The following is a 16,701-nucleotide window of genomic DNA, read 5'->3' as shown; positions in this document are numbered from 1 at the left end:
TTGCACAATAAAAGCACACAGAGCTATGGGGACTGGGTATTGCGGATGTGATAGCGGCCATCTAGCAACCCATGTCCTCAGCTTTGTACCCAAAATCCCGGTGACAGGTTCCCTTTAAGATGACCGCTTTTTATCAATGCAAATTTTGGCAATTTCCCTACAGTGCCTTGAAAAGTTTTCATACCCCTTAAACTTGTTCACTTTTTTTAACGTTACACCCACAAACTTAAATATATTTTAGAGGGATTTGATGTGATAGAACAACACAAAGTAGCAAGTATGTGTGAAGTGAAAAAAATTATACATGGTTTTCAAACTTTTTAATACATAAAAATCTGAAAAAAGTGTGGCGTGTATTTGTATTCAGCCCCCTGTACTCTCATACCCCTAAACAAAATCCAGTATGACCATTTGGCTTCAGAAGTCGCCTAATTAGTAAATAGAGTCCACCTTTGTGTAATTTATGCTCAGTATAACAGCATCATGAAAACCAAGGAACATACCAGATTATTTATATATATATATATATATATATATATATATATATATAAACAAGCTATGACCATCTCACGGAGCACTGTTCAATCAATCATCCAAAAATGGAACAACTGCAAACCTACCAAGACATGACATTCCACCTAAACTGACAGCCCAATCAAGAAGCAGCCAAGAGGCCCATGGTCACTCTGGAGGACCTGCAGAGATCCACAGCTCAGGTGGAAGCATCTGTCCACAATACAACTACTAGTCGTGTACTCCACAAATCTGGCCTTTATGGAAGAGGTAAAGTAAACCATTCTTGAAAGCAAGCTATAATCGTCCTGTTTGCAGTTTGCCACAAGACATGCAGGGAACAAAGCAAAGTGGAAGAAAGAGCTCTAGTAAGATGAGATGAAAGTTAACATTTCTGGCTTAAATGCAAAACACTATGTACGGTGGAAAAATAACTGTGCCCATCACTTTGAACACTCTACCCCCATGGTGGTGGCAACATCATGCAGTGTAGATGCTTTTTTACAGCAGGTACAGGGCAGCTGCAAAAGACTTGAGAATGAGACAGAGGTTCACTTTCTAGCAGGACAACGACCCTAAACATACAGCCAGAGCTACAATGGAATGTTTCAGCTCAAAGCATATTCATATGTTAAAATGGCCCAGTCAAAGTCCAGACCTAAATCCTATTAAGAATCTGTGGCAAGACTTGAAAATTGCTGTTCACAGACGCTCTCCATCCAATCTGACTGCCCTTAAACGGTTTTGCAACAAATGGGTAAAAATTTCAGCCTCTAGATTTTCAAAGACATTTTCCAAAAGACTTGCAACTGTAATTGCAGCGAAAGGTGGTCCTAACATCATACTGACTCAGGGGGGCTGAATACAAATGCACGCAAAACTGTCCAGATTTTTATTTAGAAAAACTTAGAAAACCATGTATCGTTTTATTTTCACTTCACATGTACTTGCCACTGTGTGTTGTCTGGCTCGTAAAATCCCAATAAAAGTATATGTTCAACATGTGGGTCATGGCATCAATGAATGGCATATACAGATGCTTAGATGAACAAGTACTCATATTCACACTCCTTTTCTTAAAAAATAAAAAATTTGGACAGAGCAGTATGCTGATTGATGGGGGAGAAGAAATCCATGTTATCCTTCCCCTGGTGTCAAGTACAGTAACATGTACACTCAGGCCGAGTGTCAGCTACGGATGTGAGCCTTGTTTGTAAGCTGGCAATTTAAGTTTTTAAACAAGAACAATATCACATAAATATGATAGGTGAGCTAAAAGATGCAGGTATATACAGATCTCACTGGGACACATTTCTAAAAGGTAGGTTAACATCAGTGTTCTAAATCCAGTAGGTTGGCATTATTTTGAAATGTCATTTAATTTTTTTAGGACATTAGAAAGCTTAGAATTTTAGAAACAATTCTTACATTTATTTAAGAAAATTTCTAAAACCCACTTTTTTAAGGACCAGTTATAAAGTCACTTTGTGGGCCTTACATAATAGAAATTACTAGATACCCAAAAACATATTAGATACCACAACAAACAGTGTCGGAACATAGTTGATAACCTATTCAAAAACTCAACACATATGTAGTACAAAAAAACATCTTTATTAAGTGTCCACATACCAATACAGAGCTGGAGGGGGCTTGCGACTTCAATACAGATCTGTATTGGTATGTGTTCACTTTTTATGTGCTTTCCTTTTGTACTTTTTTTGTTTGATTATAGTCCTTTGGACGGAACAGAATAATGGCTGATCACCTTTCATACTAAACTGACCATTGTGATGTCAGAGCCTGATCAAGTGTCCATATTAGGCCTATTGCACACGACCGTATGGCTTTTTCAGTATTTGGGGTCTGCAAAAAACAAATCCACCCAAAAATGCGGATGACGTCCGTGTGCATTCCATTTTTGGGGGGAACGGAACAGCTAGCCCCTGATAGAACAGTACTATCCTTGTCTGTTATGTGGACAATAATAGGACATGTTCTATCTTTGAACGGAATGGAAAAATGGAAGGCATACAGAGTACCTTGTGTTTTTATTTTTTTTGCGGATCCATTGAAATAAATGGTTCCGTACACGGAACGCAAAAATCGGAATGTAAACAGGAAAAAATAAATAAAAATTGTGTGCAAGAGGCCTTATTTTGAGATTATTGTTATATTATTATTGTTGGCGGATGGTTGGTCTCTGACATCATTCTATTTGGGCATGCACTATAGTGGATATGTTTAGGGGTCTAGCCCTTTATATCTAGTACAATTAATATTGCACAAGTGCTTTCTAACAATATCACATATGTAGAGTCAGAGTTTAGTGGGGTATATCATCTATCATAGCACTTACCTGCAATGTTTTTATGATTGTCTTTGGTATTACCAGTGTATGTCTAATTGTGGACACTTAAAGGGAACCTGTCACCTCCCAAAACCATCCCAAGCCACCAGCAGTAACTGCAAGTAGCGAGCAGCGCGTTTCTGATGATGCCTTTCTTCCTGAAGGCAGATGCAGCAAAAGTACTGAAAAAACATTTTTCCCCCTGACCGGCGTGCTTCTCCACACATGCTTAAAGTCACGGAGGCAGCAGCCGGCTGTTTGGCAAAGGCAGCCAAACTCTCTGCATAAGCGCTGAGGAGTTTTTGAATAGGTTTTCATAGTAGAAACCACCCAAAAATGGGCCCATTTTAGAAACTACAACCCTCAAGTTAATCAAAACTGATGTTACAAAGTTTGTTAACCCTTTAGGTGTTCCACAAGAATTAAAAGGAAAAATTTAAAAATTTCACTTTTTCCGCAGATTTTCCATTTTAAATTAAAAAAAAAAATTCCTGCAACACAGCAAAGGTTAACAGCCAAACAAAATTCAATATCTATCACCCTGATTCTGCAGTTTACAGTAACACTCCATATGTGGTTGTCAACTGCTATATGGGCGTACGGTAGAGCTTAGAACAGATGGAGCAAAATATGGCTTTTGGAGGGCAGTTTTCACTGGAATAATTTTCAGTCGCCGTGTCACATTTGAAGGTACCCCACAGTGGAAATCCCCAAAAAGTGACCCCATTTTGGAAACTACTCCCCCTAAGGAATTTTTCACAGGGTGTAGTGAGCACTTTAGCCCAATATGCTTTTTATAGATTTTAGAAAACCTTGGCTGTAAAAAAGAAAAATTACATATTTTAATGAAAAATGTCACTTTAGGCCCAAGTTTTTCATTGTCACAAGGGGTCACAGGAGAAAGTCACCACAAAATGTGTTGCTCATTTTCTCCTAAATACGGCAACACCCCATATGTGTGGTTGTCGACTGCTGCATGGGCACACGGCAGAGCTTAGAACAGATGGAGCACGATATGGTTTTTGGAGGGCAGATTTCACTGGAATCTTTTTCATGTGCTGTGTCGCATTTAAAGTTACCCTGAGGAACCCCAAAATGTAACTCCATTTTGGAAACTACACCCCCTAAAGTATTCATCTAGGGGTGTAGTGAGAATTGTATTATTTTACGGGATTCATCTAGGGGTACATTGAGAATGTATTTTTACATTTTGGAGTTGGTCTAATTTTCCAAATAATTGAAACATGGAGTGTTAAAAAAAACGTGGATTGCATAATAAATAAAAAATGGACAACAGTGCATAAAAAGTAAAAAAAAAAAATTAACAACTTAATAATCTAGGGAAGTATAGTAAATGCAGAAACACTGCTTAAGGCCAAATGCACATGGCCGTGTTCCGTGGCCGTGGTATGCCGGCCTGGATTCCTGCTGAGAGCAGGAGCGCACGGCGTCATTGGTTGCTATGACACCGCTGCACTACAGTAATACACTCGTATGATCTATACAGGTGTATTACTGTAGTACAGCGGCTGCATTAAGCGCACGGCGCCATAGCAAACAAATGACGCCATGCGCTCCTGCTCTCAGCAGGAATCCAGGCCGGCATACCACGGCCACGGAACATGGCTGTGTGCATTCGGCCTAATGCTAAGTCCAGGCTTATCTGGATAGGTGGCACATTGATATATGGTATCCTGCCATATCCCATTCTTGTAACAGACCCTACATCTCTTTTGGGCTCTGCTTTTTTTTTTCGCAGTAGGGGGCACATCAGATGGGAAATGTTGCCCTGGGATAATTCTGCTGGCATGACTAGATGACGCTATCCCACTGGCGCTGCTCTCCAAATATTACATTTTTAATTATTTGTTCTTGAAAATCAAGATATGTTCCCTGCTTTTTGGAACATGACAAAAGAATTATAAAGGGCTACTCATTTCAATGGGTCCACCAAAAAAATATGTATGTCTGTATTTCCGTTCCGCAAAAAAAAAAAAAAAAAATATAGAACATGTCCAATTATTGTCCCCATCACGGACAAGGATAGGACTGTTCTATCAGGGGCCAGCTGTTCCGTTCTGCAAAATACAGAATGCACACGGATGTCATCCATATTTTTTGCGGGTCGAAAAATACATACGTTCGTGTGCAAGAGGCCTAATCCTGTATGGAGACAGGTTTACAGACTGTGGTATTTGTGCCGCACACAGGAACAGGGCTGTTACTGTCCGGATGTATAGATGTCATTATGAGGACATATTTTTTGTCTTGCTATTTTACAAGTAAGATATCCCCATTGTAAAGGCTCTTTATTTCCCTAGACTTAAATTTTTGATTCACAAAAGGCTTGGGCAGGACTCTTTGATTGCGGCGAATGGTGCCACATGCCACGGTCTTTCTGACTGAAAGGCATCTGAAAAGGGGTAGGCTGGTGCAATAATTGTCAAAGGAAACAAGTGGTACCCCTCATCTAAAAGAGGGCACAAGAGATCCCACACAATTTTACCTGCCACATTGAGGGATGGGGGCATTCAGGAGGGCAAAACTGGGTAACTTTACCATCATACATGCTAAATTTATAGGTGTAGCCAGATCCACCCTCACAGAGCTTATACATTTTCAGCCCAAATCGTGCCCTCTTCCTTGGCAAATATTGGCGAAATTGAAGCCTGCCTTTAAAATGGACAAGTGACTCGTCTATAGGCAATATTTTTTTCTGGGGTTTAGGCTTCTTTAAATTTTTCATTAAAATAATTTATATGGGGCCTAATTTTATAAAGCCTGTCATGGCTGGGGTCATCACACGGGGGCACAGTGTGTGGTCAGCGAAATGAAAAAATAAAAAATAAAAATCGCAGGGTTGTCATTACTTCCCTGTACACGGGAGTATCGTACAAGACATCAGATGACCAATAAGATAAAAATAAATAAAATAAATGAGACCCATATTTAGGAGGAGCCCCAAAAAGGCCATTCTTGGTGTAATATGAGGTGGGGTGACTAGCGATAAATTGAGCCTGTGACAGAATTTCATTCTGGAACAGACCAAAGTACCGTATATGACTCTGTGGGCATCCATTTGGGGTCAATGGCGCTAGTGCCAAGCAAACAGTCTTTGCTGTGGCTCGTCATCATTAGTGTTCGCGGACGATGACGAAATTTGAAACTGTTCCGTCTCGCTTGCACTTTCTGTATCAGAACAGATAAATGCGTATGCCTCCTCAGCCATTTTATATGATGCAAACTACAAATATATATATATATATATATATATATATATATATATATATATACATATATACACACACCCCGCTAACCCTAACACTAGTTCAAACCATTTATATAAATATATATATTTGTGTGTGTTTTTTTTAAACCTATTACATTTCTATCTAACTGCCAGTACTCAGGCTAACTAACTACAGTTAATTACCAGTGATTTACTATATATTATTTTTGTATATTTTTTTTTTCCCCCTCAAATGTCTAAATTATTTCTATCTAACTGCCATTACTCTGGCGAACTAACTAAAACCATCTAATTACCAGTAACTTTTATATTTTTTTTAATTATATAAAAAAATATATTATATAATTTATTTATTTTTTATTTATTTTTTACAAATGCCTAAGGCCTCATGCACACGACTGTTTCATTCCGTGTCAGTTGTTCCATTTTTTGCGATTTTCTGCGGACCCATTGACTTTCAATGGGTCCGTTGAAAACTCGGCTAATGCACCGTTTGTCATCCGCGTCCGTGATCTGTGGTTTCAGTCCGTCAAAAAAATATAACCTGTCCTATTTTTTTCACGGAAAACGGTTTGCGGACCCATTCAAGTCAATGGGTCCGTGAAAAAACACGGAGGCACACAAGATTGTCAAGACGTCTGCGCGTCCGTTTTTTTCCTATAATTTGTATGGCAAACGGATTTTTTTTTTTTACTTTCCTTCATGTCTGGAGATCCTCCAAAAATAAAGACACACGGAAACAAAAACGGACACTGATCACGGAACCCCTTTTTGCGGACAGCAAAAAAATACTGTCGTGTGCATGAGGCCTAACTAACACTAACCTCAACTATTTCAAGCTACCCATACTACACTATTTTATAAAAAATAAAATACACCACACAAGTTCTGTGGGGAGGAAGGATGGTTAAAGGATGGGGTGTCAGGGGAACAATGTATGTTTGGTGACTGTGGGGTGTTTATTCGCTTGGGGGCACTTGTGGGCACTCTGACAGGAGATCAGGGCAGCACAGCTCTGATGTCCTGAAGTGTAACTGTCACAATGAAGAGATCGGAGCTGCGCTTGATGATTCTTGCCTGCCGGCAAGCAGGACGAGCTGATAGATCTGAGTGACCAATCACAGCGATCAGGAAACAGAGACCGCTGTGATTAGTCCCCTGACATCTCTACTGTCCGTGACACCAGTTAAAATGCTGTTGTCACCGGTGACACTTTGTACCGCACATCATGATGCGGTAACTAACACCATATCATGACGTACACAGCACGTCATTCGTCACAAAGGAGGTAACTTCACATCTTCTGATATTCTGGATTATAAAAACCTTTGGCACGCTATATAGTGGCAGATCAACAGAGTACATCAGAATTTCAGGAGATTATTAGTTACTATGTGCAAATAGGAAAGGGATAGGTAAAATGAGGCAAGTTGACAGTTAGTCAGGTGATGCTGTAGGTTCAGTCCAATTACATTATATTTAATATTTCATCATACAGAAATAAAACCCAGAGGCAGACACTCGCACAGTTTCGAATGCTTAATAAATTTCCCATCCCTCTCAATGCTGCAGTTATTGGGATCCATGAATCAGGCAGATGGCAATAACACCATGCCAAGAATTTCAAATATCTATTAGGCAAAAAAAAAATGTTTAAGAAATATTTAAGTTTCCAGAGGAGAGAGACATAAAAGGGAATGAAGATGATACCTTTAGAAGGCACACTTGTGACTATATTTAGAGTATGAATTTTGAGAGCTGTTTAAAGCAGAAATGTAATACAGCTTTGACTTTTTACTATTATGTAGACCAGGCATGGGAGATTCAAACTCCATTCTATAGGTAGCATATCAACCTATACAAGTCAATGGGGCTAATCTAACATCCATTTCTTTAATGGATCCATGTGTTCCATCTGGCAAACTCATTGAAGGTCCTAATTGGATCTAACAGAGCTAAACCATTTAATGGAAGAAAAAACACATGCAGAAGTCATCAGCATGCCATCAGTTTTTCACACACTAAGTGAGTGGGCTCTTATCAGGGCCGTCTTTAATATTGATTGGACCCTGGGCAAAAATTTACTTGGGCCCCCTGGATCCCGCCTTCCCACACCTTAGCATGCAATCACGGCCTCCACCACAACACATACACAAAAAATCCACACATCTGGTAGAGTCCAGTGAATGACTGTAAATACTTCCAGTTCTGAAGACTCCAGCGGCTCAGGATCAGTGCTCTGGGCTGGAAGTGGGCACCGCTCTGCAGGAAGGAGACCAGGGCTCGGCTCACCCTAGTGTTACAGTGCACCCCAGCACCCCACAGTATGCATTATAGCACACTATAGTATACAGCAACCCACAGAATGCAGTATAGCACCCCACACTATACAGTACCCCACAGTATATAGTAGAGCAGTATAGCAGCCCACAGTATACAGGTCCCCCACAGTATACAGGCCCCCGACCCAGTATACAGGCCCCCACTATACAGTAGTTTATAGTATATTAGCATAACAGCCCGTCACCTTTTTCTGATGTAATCTTCACAAAAAAAGCTCCACAGTTAAAGGGGTTATCCCATCTTAGACAATGGGGGCATATCGCTAGGATATGCCCCCATTGTCTGATAGGTGCGGGTCCCACCGCTGGGACCCGCACCTACAAGGAGAACGGAGCAGAGAAAGTGGAGGAGGGCGCACTGCGCATGCGCAGCCGCCCTCCATTCATTTCTATGGAGCCGCCAAAAATAGCAAGCGCTGGCTCGGCTATTTCCGTCGACCCAATAGAAATGAATGGGAGCGTTGGCCGCGCATGTGCGGTGTGCTCCCATTCACTTCAATGGGAGAGGCGGGGAGCTGTGCCTGGTGGTGGACAGACCCTGGTCCTCCAGCCACAACTCTCCCCGGCTCCGTTCTCGTTGTAGGTGCGGGTCCCAGGAGCAACTGGGCCCGGGGCAGCTGCCCCTTTTGCCCCTTGGTAAAGACGGCCCTGGCTCTTATCCAGCACCAAACTTTTAATACACTTTCAGAGTATCTGGACCATATTTATCTGGTCCCCACCTTTGGATTCTGAATGCATCACTCCAATGCTGGTGGTTTGGGAGGCATTTTTAGGAGACAGGTTCCCTAGTTTAATACAAATACAGGTGCCGGCAGCAGAATCAAATAGCCGCGATCAGCAGCAGTTAACTCCTCAGGTTAACTGCCACTGATCGCAGCTCGCAGCTATGCGATTCTGCTGCCAGCACCTGTATTAAAGGTTAATTATCGTTGGTGGCGCAGTGACCCCCCGGTTACCACGGTAACCATTATGCTACTGAAGCCCTGGCTGCCATGGTAAGCTCCCTGCTGCTCTGTGTACTATGCACAGGGACAGTGCAACTTCCTATTCACCCTAATAGAGCTCTATCAGGATGAATAGGACAAGGGATTAAAAGATCCCAGGTTCTAGCCCCTAAGGGGGGAAATAGTTATTAAATAGATTGTAAAAAACAAAAACAAAAAAATTAAGTGTAAATCACCCTTTTCCAATTTTAGATATAAAATATATAAACAATAAATAAACATATCACATATTGCCACATCCGAAAAGTCCAAACTATTAAAATCTAAAAAAAATCTATGCAGTGAACAGGAAAAAAATATATATATAAAAAAAAAATAAAAAAAAAAAAAATATAATAATAATTATATATATATATATATATATATATACATACATATACATATACATATATATATACACATATATATATATATATATATATATATATATATATATATATATATATACACACACACACATACACACTGCGCGATTTGCCATTTTTTTAAACGCGGAATGCACACAGCTTCTTTGGCGTTTTATTTTTTTCACATGGTATCGAGTATCGCAATACTTTTTTATGGTATCGAAATCAAATGAAAATTTTGGTATCACAATAACCCCAAGCTGAACCTGCTGAGAACTGCAGGTTCAGCCAGCAGTCTAATGTGTTTGGGAGCTCCCAACTCTCCCCTGACAGATGTGAGAGAAGGATCAGGCGAAGTGAATATTTTTGCCCGACCCCATCACTCTCCTGGGTGATATGCCACTGCCAGAGGTGTCTAGCTCAGGCTCTCTACTCTTAGAATACACATGCACAGCCAGCCAAAGTGTAGGCATATGGGGAGCTGGGAGGGAGTCAGGAGCTGCTGGCGAATGGGTATGGCCTCTCTATATTGATGATGTCCTCAGGTGACAATACCTGATCTTTACAGCTTACCCAACGCTGATCAGAAGGACTGGTGCTATTTATTAATATGTACCACTAAAACTTCTGAGGCTGCCTGCCACTACAGACAGATACTACACAAGATAATGAGGCTCATTTACTAAAGTTTAGTGTAAAAAAAATATTACAATAGTTTTACATTATGTGTACCTTTATGTGAGGTGTCCAATTAAAGACATGTAAAGGTCTCTTTAATTTGTTGTATCATAAGTATTCATGTTAAGCAGCGTTCGGTTGTTTAAAGGGGCCACGGCGCTCTGTTGAGAGCTGCAGCCCAGTGGAATTACGTTTATCAAAAATATGGCCCAGGCACAGTTCAATTTGGGCCTCAGCAGAAATACAAGTACAGTCACCATACAATGTATGGCGCTGTGTTTGGAATGCTGTGAGGAGACAGTAGTGCTTAGGCGGCTTTTAGAAAGGATCCGGCATAAATGGCAGCTGTTGGCTGGACAAAAAACACTGCTTGCGGCTGGATCACTTTTTTCTACCAGCATTGGGGTACCTGGTTTGGCCCCTCTTTTTTATGTTTGTTATGATGATGCATCTTCGTAGTGTGTTTTATCTGCACATTGAATTAAAAGTTATATTTTATTAAGTATATTCCCCCTCTCAGTGGGCCCTTTGGTGCGGCTGGATCACTGCCAGATCCCATTACAGTCAATAGGGATTCGGAGGTGATCTGTTGCCTCAGGCAATGTCAGACCCGGTGAACGTAGAGAACAGCATGAAAGAAACAGGGGTAGGTCATCAGCAGTGTACTCTCCAGGAGAGCCATTAAAATTTCAAGTTTTTTTACTTTAAATACAATATTTTTGTGAGATATTTTGTGAGGCTCAAACACACTAAATGAGACATCAGTTTATTACCGGCAAATACTTCAAAGCTAGTATTAGATAACACCAATTATTGTAAAAAATGACAGCGTATAAAACACACATATATTACAGCCCAAAGCAACCATTACCCATGTAAATTTTTTCTCTGTTTTGAGGGTCTTACATATTCACAGTAGGACTTGCGTATGAAAACTGTTCTAAGGAGTTACTGAATGACATTGGATTGAGACATACTTATGATAAGGTGTCAGGTTTCATGAAAAGTATGTGACAAAACTAATTCCTCTAGTTAAGTCATTTATATCAGATGCACAGTTGACTTCCTTGCCACATCTCTCAGGCAGCTGTGATTAATGACATTCTGAGACTGCTGGAAAGTTTCTTCTTTCATTTATCAAGTGCATTAGTTTGTCATAAAGCATTGTATGAGTAAAGACTTGTCGTGGGTCAGTGAGTGTGAACAAACTGTGACTACTAACTGGTTTTGAGTATGGCTAACCCTAAGGCCCCTTTCACACGGGCGATGCAGGAAAAATGTGCGGGTGCGTTACGGGAACACCCGCGATTTTTCTGCGCGAGTGCAAAACATTGAAATGCGTTTTGCACTCGCGTGAAAAAAATTGTGCAAGTTACCCAAACTCGAACTTCTTCACAGAAGTTCGGGTTTAGGTTAGGTGTTCTGTAGATTGTATTATTTTCCCTTATAACATGGTTATAAGGGAAAATAATAGCATTCTGAATACAGAATGCATAGTCAAATAGCGCTGGAGGGGTTAAAAAAAATAAATAGAAAATTATTATTAACTCACCCTAATCCACTTGCTCGCGTAGCCGGCATCTCCTTCTGTCTCCTTTGCTGAACAGGACCTGGGGGGAGCATTAATTACATGAAAAGGACCTGTGATGACGTCACTCCGGTCATCACATGGTCCGTCACATGATCTTTTACGATGGTGATGGATCATGTGATGACCGGAGTGACGTCATCACAGGTCCTGTTCATGTAATTAATGCTCACCCCAGGTCCTGTTCAGCAAAGGAGCCAGAAGGAGATGCCGGCTACGCGAACAAGTGGACTAAGGTGAGTTAAATAATTTTTTATTTTTTTTAAACCCCTCCAGCGCTATTTTACTATGCATTCTGTATTCAGAATGCTATTATTTTCCCTTATAACCATGTTATAAGGGAAAATAATAATGATCGGGTCTCCATCCCGATGGTCTCCTAGCAACCGTGCGTGAAAATCGCACCGCATACACACTTGCTTGCAGATGCTTGCGATTTTCACGCAACCCTATTCATTTCTATGGGGCCTGCGTTACGTGAAAAACGCAGAATATAGAGCATGCTGCGATTTTCACGCAACGCACAAGTGATGCGTGAAAATCACTGCTCATGTGCACAGCCCCATAGAAATGAATGGGTCGGTATTCAGTGCGGGTGCAATGCGTTCAATTCACGCATCGCATCCGCGCGGAATACTCGCCCGTGTGAAAGCGGCCTAAGGGTGTTATTACAACTCTCCCCTGATATTCACCCTTCAAACCCTGTACAAGGATCTAGACTTTTCTGCAGGGAAACAACCAGGCAGTTACCTCCTGGGATTGTCCTGGTGTACTTGCCAGCTGACCCATTTGAGTCAGGAACACTGGTACAAGCACCAGAGGATCCAGGCACAGAAAACGCACCAAAACCACAAGTCTGGACAGTCACTTATACTGATTATGTGGTTCTAGCAGAACTTGACTATAGTACACAATCACAGAAGCAATCTGGACGGTCTCAATACTAGAACTGCTCAAACCCGCTGTACGGAACAAGGCAGGAGCCAATAATATAGCATGGACAGGGCAGACAGAATAGAAGAACTTAAAGGGAACCTGTCACCGGGATTTTGTGTACAGAGCTGAGGACATGGGTTGTTCGATGGCCGCTAGCACATCCGCAATACCCAGTCCCCATAGCTCTGTGTGCTTTTATTGTGTAAAAAAAAAAACGATTTGATACATATGCAAATTAACCTGAGATGAGTCCTGTCCCTGACTCATCTCACGTACAGGACTCATCTCAGGGACAGGACACATCTCAGGTTAATTTGCATATGTATCAAATCGTTTTTTTTTACACAATAAAAGCACACAGAGCTATGGGGACTGGGTATTGCGGATGTGCTAGTGGTGATCTAGCAGCCCATGTCTTCAGCTCTATACACAAAATCCCGGTGACAGGTTCCCTTTAAACATAGACTTGAACTGAAAGCTGAACTGTGAGGTCAGGACTACACAGGCAGGATTGGTACACAGCCAGAACATAGACTAGATAATACAAGAAAATCACTGAAGCACTAAGTCTTCCAAAAACCATTTGCTGATCACAGGGAACCTTAAAGGGGTTGGCCACTTTCTTTTTACTGTTGACCAATGTGTTTGTAAGATGATATCATATTTACTAATATAGCCATTGTTAATGTGAATTCTGTGCCATTCTCTATATTTTATAAGATATGTCTGCTTGTCTGCCAAGTCTTTTGTGCTGTCCACACAGATGTCTTGTCCATAAAAATGTCTGCTGATTGGGGAAAGGGGGGGGGGGGGGGGGGGGGGGGTTGTCATGTGACCAGGCAAACTGTCTTTATGTGAGGTCTCCTCTGTTCAAATACACTGCACCTGCCCTCTTCTCTTGCCTGATTGTATGACCTTCCATCAGCAGCCATCTTATGGACAGGACCTCTATGTGGACAGCACAGAAGATTTACCTAACAAGAGGGCATGGCTCAAAGCATAGCAAGTGGCACTGAATATCAACAGTGGCTATATTAGCATTTGCAATATGGTCATTTTATATACATATTGGTCACAAGTAGCCACAAAGCAGCAAACCCCTTTAAGGCCTCATGCACACGGACGTTTTTTTTTTTTTTTTTTTTGCGGTCCGCAAAAACGGTTTCCGTTGTTCCGTGATCCATGTCCGTTTTTAATTCCGTGGGTCTTCCTCGATTTTTGGAGGATCCACGGACATGAAAAACGAAAAAAAAAAAAATCTAAGTCAAGTTTGCCTTTGAAATGATAGGAAAAAACGGACACAGATCACGGACGCGGATGACAATCTTGTGTGCAGCCGTGATTTTTCACGGGCCCATTGACTTGAATGGGTCCGTGAACTGTTGTCCGTGAAAAAAATAGGACAGGTCTTATTTTTTTCACTGGCTGGAAACACGGATCACGGACGCGGATGCCAAAACGGATCATTTTCCGATTTTTCCACGGACCCATTGAAAGACAATGGGTCCGCGGGAAAAAAAAAACTGAAAATGGAACAACGGTCGCGGATGCACACAACGGTCGTGTGCATGAGGCCTAAGGTTCAGGCACCATCCTGCCAGGAGAGAGCCTTAAATTCCCAGGGACCTAGAATTTATCTAGTTTACTTTTAGCATTCATTTCAAGGTTTAGTGTTCCTTTAAAAATTCCAAAAAGGAATCTTTCCTAAATAATAATGCCATACTAGTTGAGTTTTAACACAGAAATACTCAACGATATAATATCACCCTTTATTAATGCAGTAAATCAAGACATTCTGCAGTGAAACGTTGCTCAGATTTCGAGGTGGACATTTTATAGACAGAATTTAATGTCTAAACCTTAAAATGAAAAAATGTACATCAGAAATACAATGACCACCGCAGACTTTACATTCTGAGCAGATCATTGGAGCTGCTTTGCTGATCATACTATTTTTCATGCTAATGGGATTAGCGCATGATTGCGAGCTACGTGATTTATGGTTTTCAACCGGCAGGTTTTATTAAAATGTTAAGTGGCTGCAACTATTTCAAGCATCATATAAGCTTGCTTGGGTTCCATGCTACACTGATCTCTACATGGATCTCGGTTTTATTCCCATTAACACAACAGATGTACTGTTCCTATAGAGAAACCATATGGGGCAGCAATTGTGGGGCTTACACCAAATATTTCACTTAATCAGTGATGTCTTGCACGAGTCTAAATCGCTCTGAAGATCAGGAGGTTTGTTCGAGCTGCTCGGGGGTCAAACATCAAGATTAATGCTTGGGGACCCTTAAGCAGAACGTATTTTCTATAAGTCATTTCTACTGAAATACAAATTAGATGGTGGCATCTAAAAGTGTTAAACGTGTCTGGCTACAGAACCTGGTTAGAGCAATGAATAATTATAAAACCACTTAATGTGTCGGAGCTAGCTTAACCCCGAGTACAGTGAGGGAAAGTTCAGAATTTATTTAGCCAATTATCTGAGAAAACTGTAAATTCAATTAGGTTTAAAGAAAACGTGAGAACAAAAGAGAAATATCACCGATTATCGGTTGGCCACAGTCAGTTTTGGAAATCAACGGAACAAGTGAAAAAAAAATATACAATGTAGCAGTAGATATGAAGAAAAATAACATGCTTTCCTGAGTAATTGTTCTCATAATCGTATTGAGCATTTCATTTTCTTAACATCTAAAATGATTATTTTTCCTAAGTAGAATAATTATATATGCCCATCTCCAACTGCTAAATTAAGTGAAGCAATGACAGCTAAATGGAAGTGACATTGGATGGTGTCCACTATAATAACCCAATTTTTCTAGACTTTACCAACATTATAACTGCAGTCAGGATGCTGGAATCCTTAACTATGGAGAGCCCACGGCTGCATACGATTTAAACTAAGGATTCAGAACACTAGAAAAGCTTATGATCTTTTATATACAGTATCTGCTTGTTCTGAGAATGTCTGCAACTTGTGTAGGTTTTGAAAAATAAGCAGCTAAATGGAACATTTACCTATACTTAACCTGCACAAACGTTTTATGAAATGTAACCGCAACAACCTAATATATACTCATGATAATGTCACTCTTTCAAGTGCCAAATCACTTCTATAACTGGAAGCCACAGGGAATCTGTCCTTCAGCAAAAAAAAAAAAAGGTTCCTAGCATAAGTTCTATAATAAAAGTGAAATTGTGGTACTCCATGTAAAAACTGCAGAGACTTCTGAGTCATGCACATACCATGATTATGACACTTAACGATTCTGGTAGATGGTATGTTTTGTTGACCATAACACGCTGCATGCCATTGCATATGCAATACTTACCTCAACGATGCACCACCACCGCTGTTCTGATTCACAGACCCTTCCAGCACACAGGAAATGACTGCTCAGCCAATCACGGACCACAGCAGAGGCCCGGCTCAGCCAGTAATTGGGACCAGGATGGAGAGACTGGGGACTGACTAATAGTAATCATGGCACGCAAAACTGCTATAGAGGAATGCCCATAGACAAAACTAAAACTCCATGTTCTCAGGACGGTGGCTGTTCCCAGTGGTAAAATATCCACCAGTAAATGTATTATGAACTGTGATCAACCCTATTAAGCCAGGCATATAGCCTGGTAGGGTTGATTGTGCTGATCAACACCATGGTTATGGATTTCCTACGA

The 16,701-nt window shown here is 40.8% G+C and overlaps 1 protein-coding gene across 5 annotated transcripts in view; it reads right to left on the bottom strand.

Moving 5' to 3' along the window:
- The window catches only part of ENOX1 (ecto-NOX disulfide-thiol exchanger 1), a 593,767-nt gene that overhangs the window by 317,958 nt on the left and 259,108 nt on the right, over positions 1-16,701 (bottom strand). The gene's annotated exons all lie outside the window — the stretch shown is intronic.

This window comes from Bufo gargarizans, chromosome 3, assembly GCF_014858855.1.
Source record: "Bufo gargarizans isolate SCDJY-AF-19 chromosome 3, ASM1485885v1, whole genome shotgun sequence".
Taxonomy (NCBI): Eukaryota; Metazoa; Chordata; class Amphibia; order Anura; family Bufonidae; genus Bufo; species Bufo gargarizans.
The sequence above is the reverse complement of the archived record's forward strand: the minus strand, read 5'-3'. Positions and strand labels throughout refer to the sequence as shown.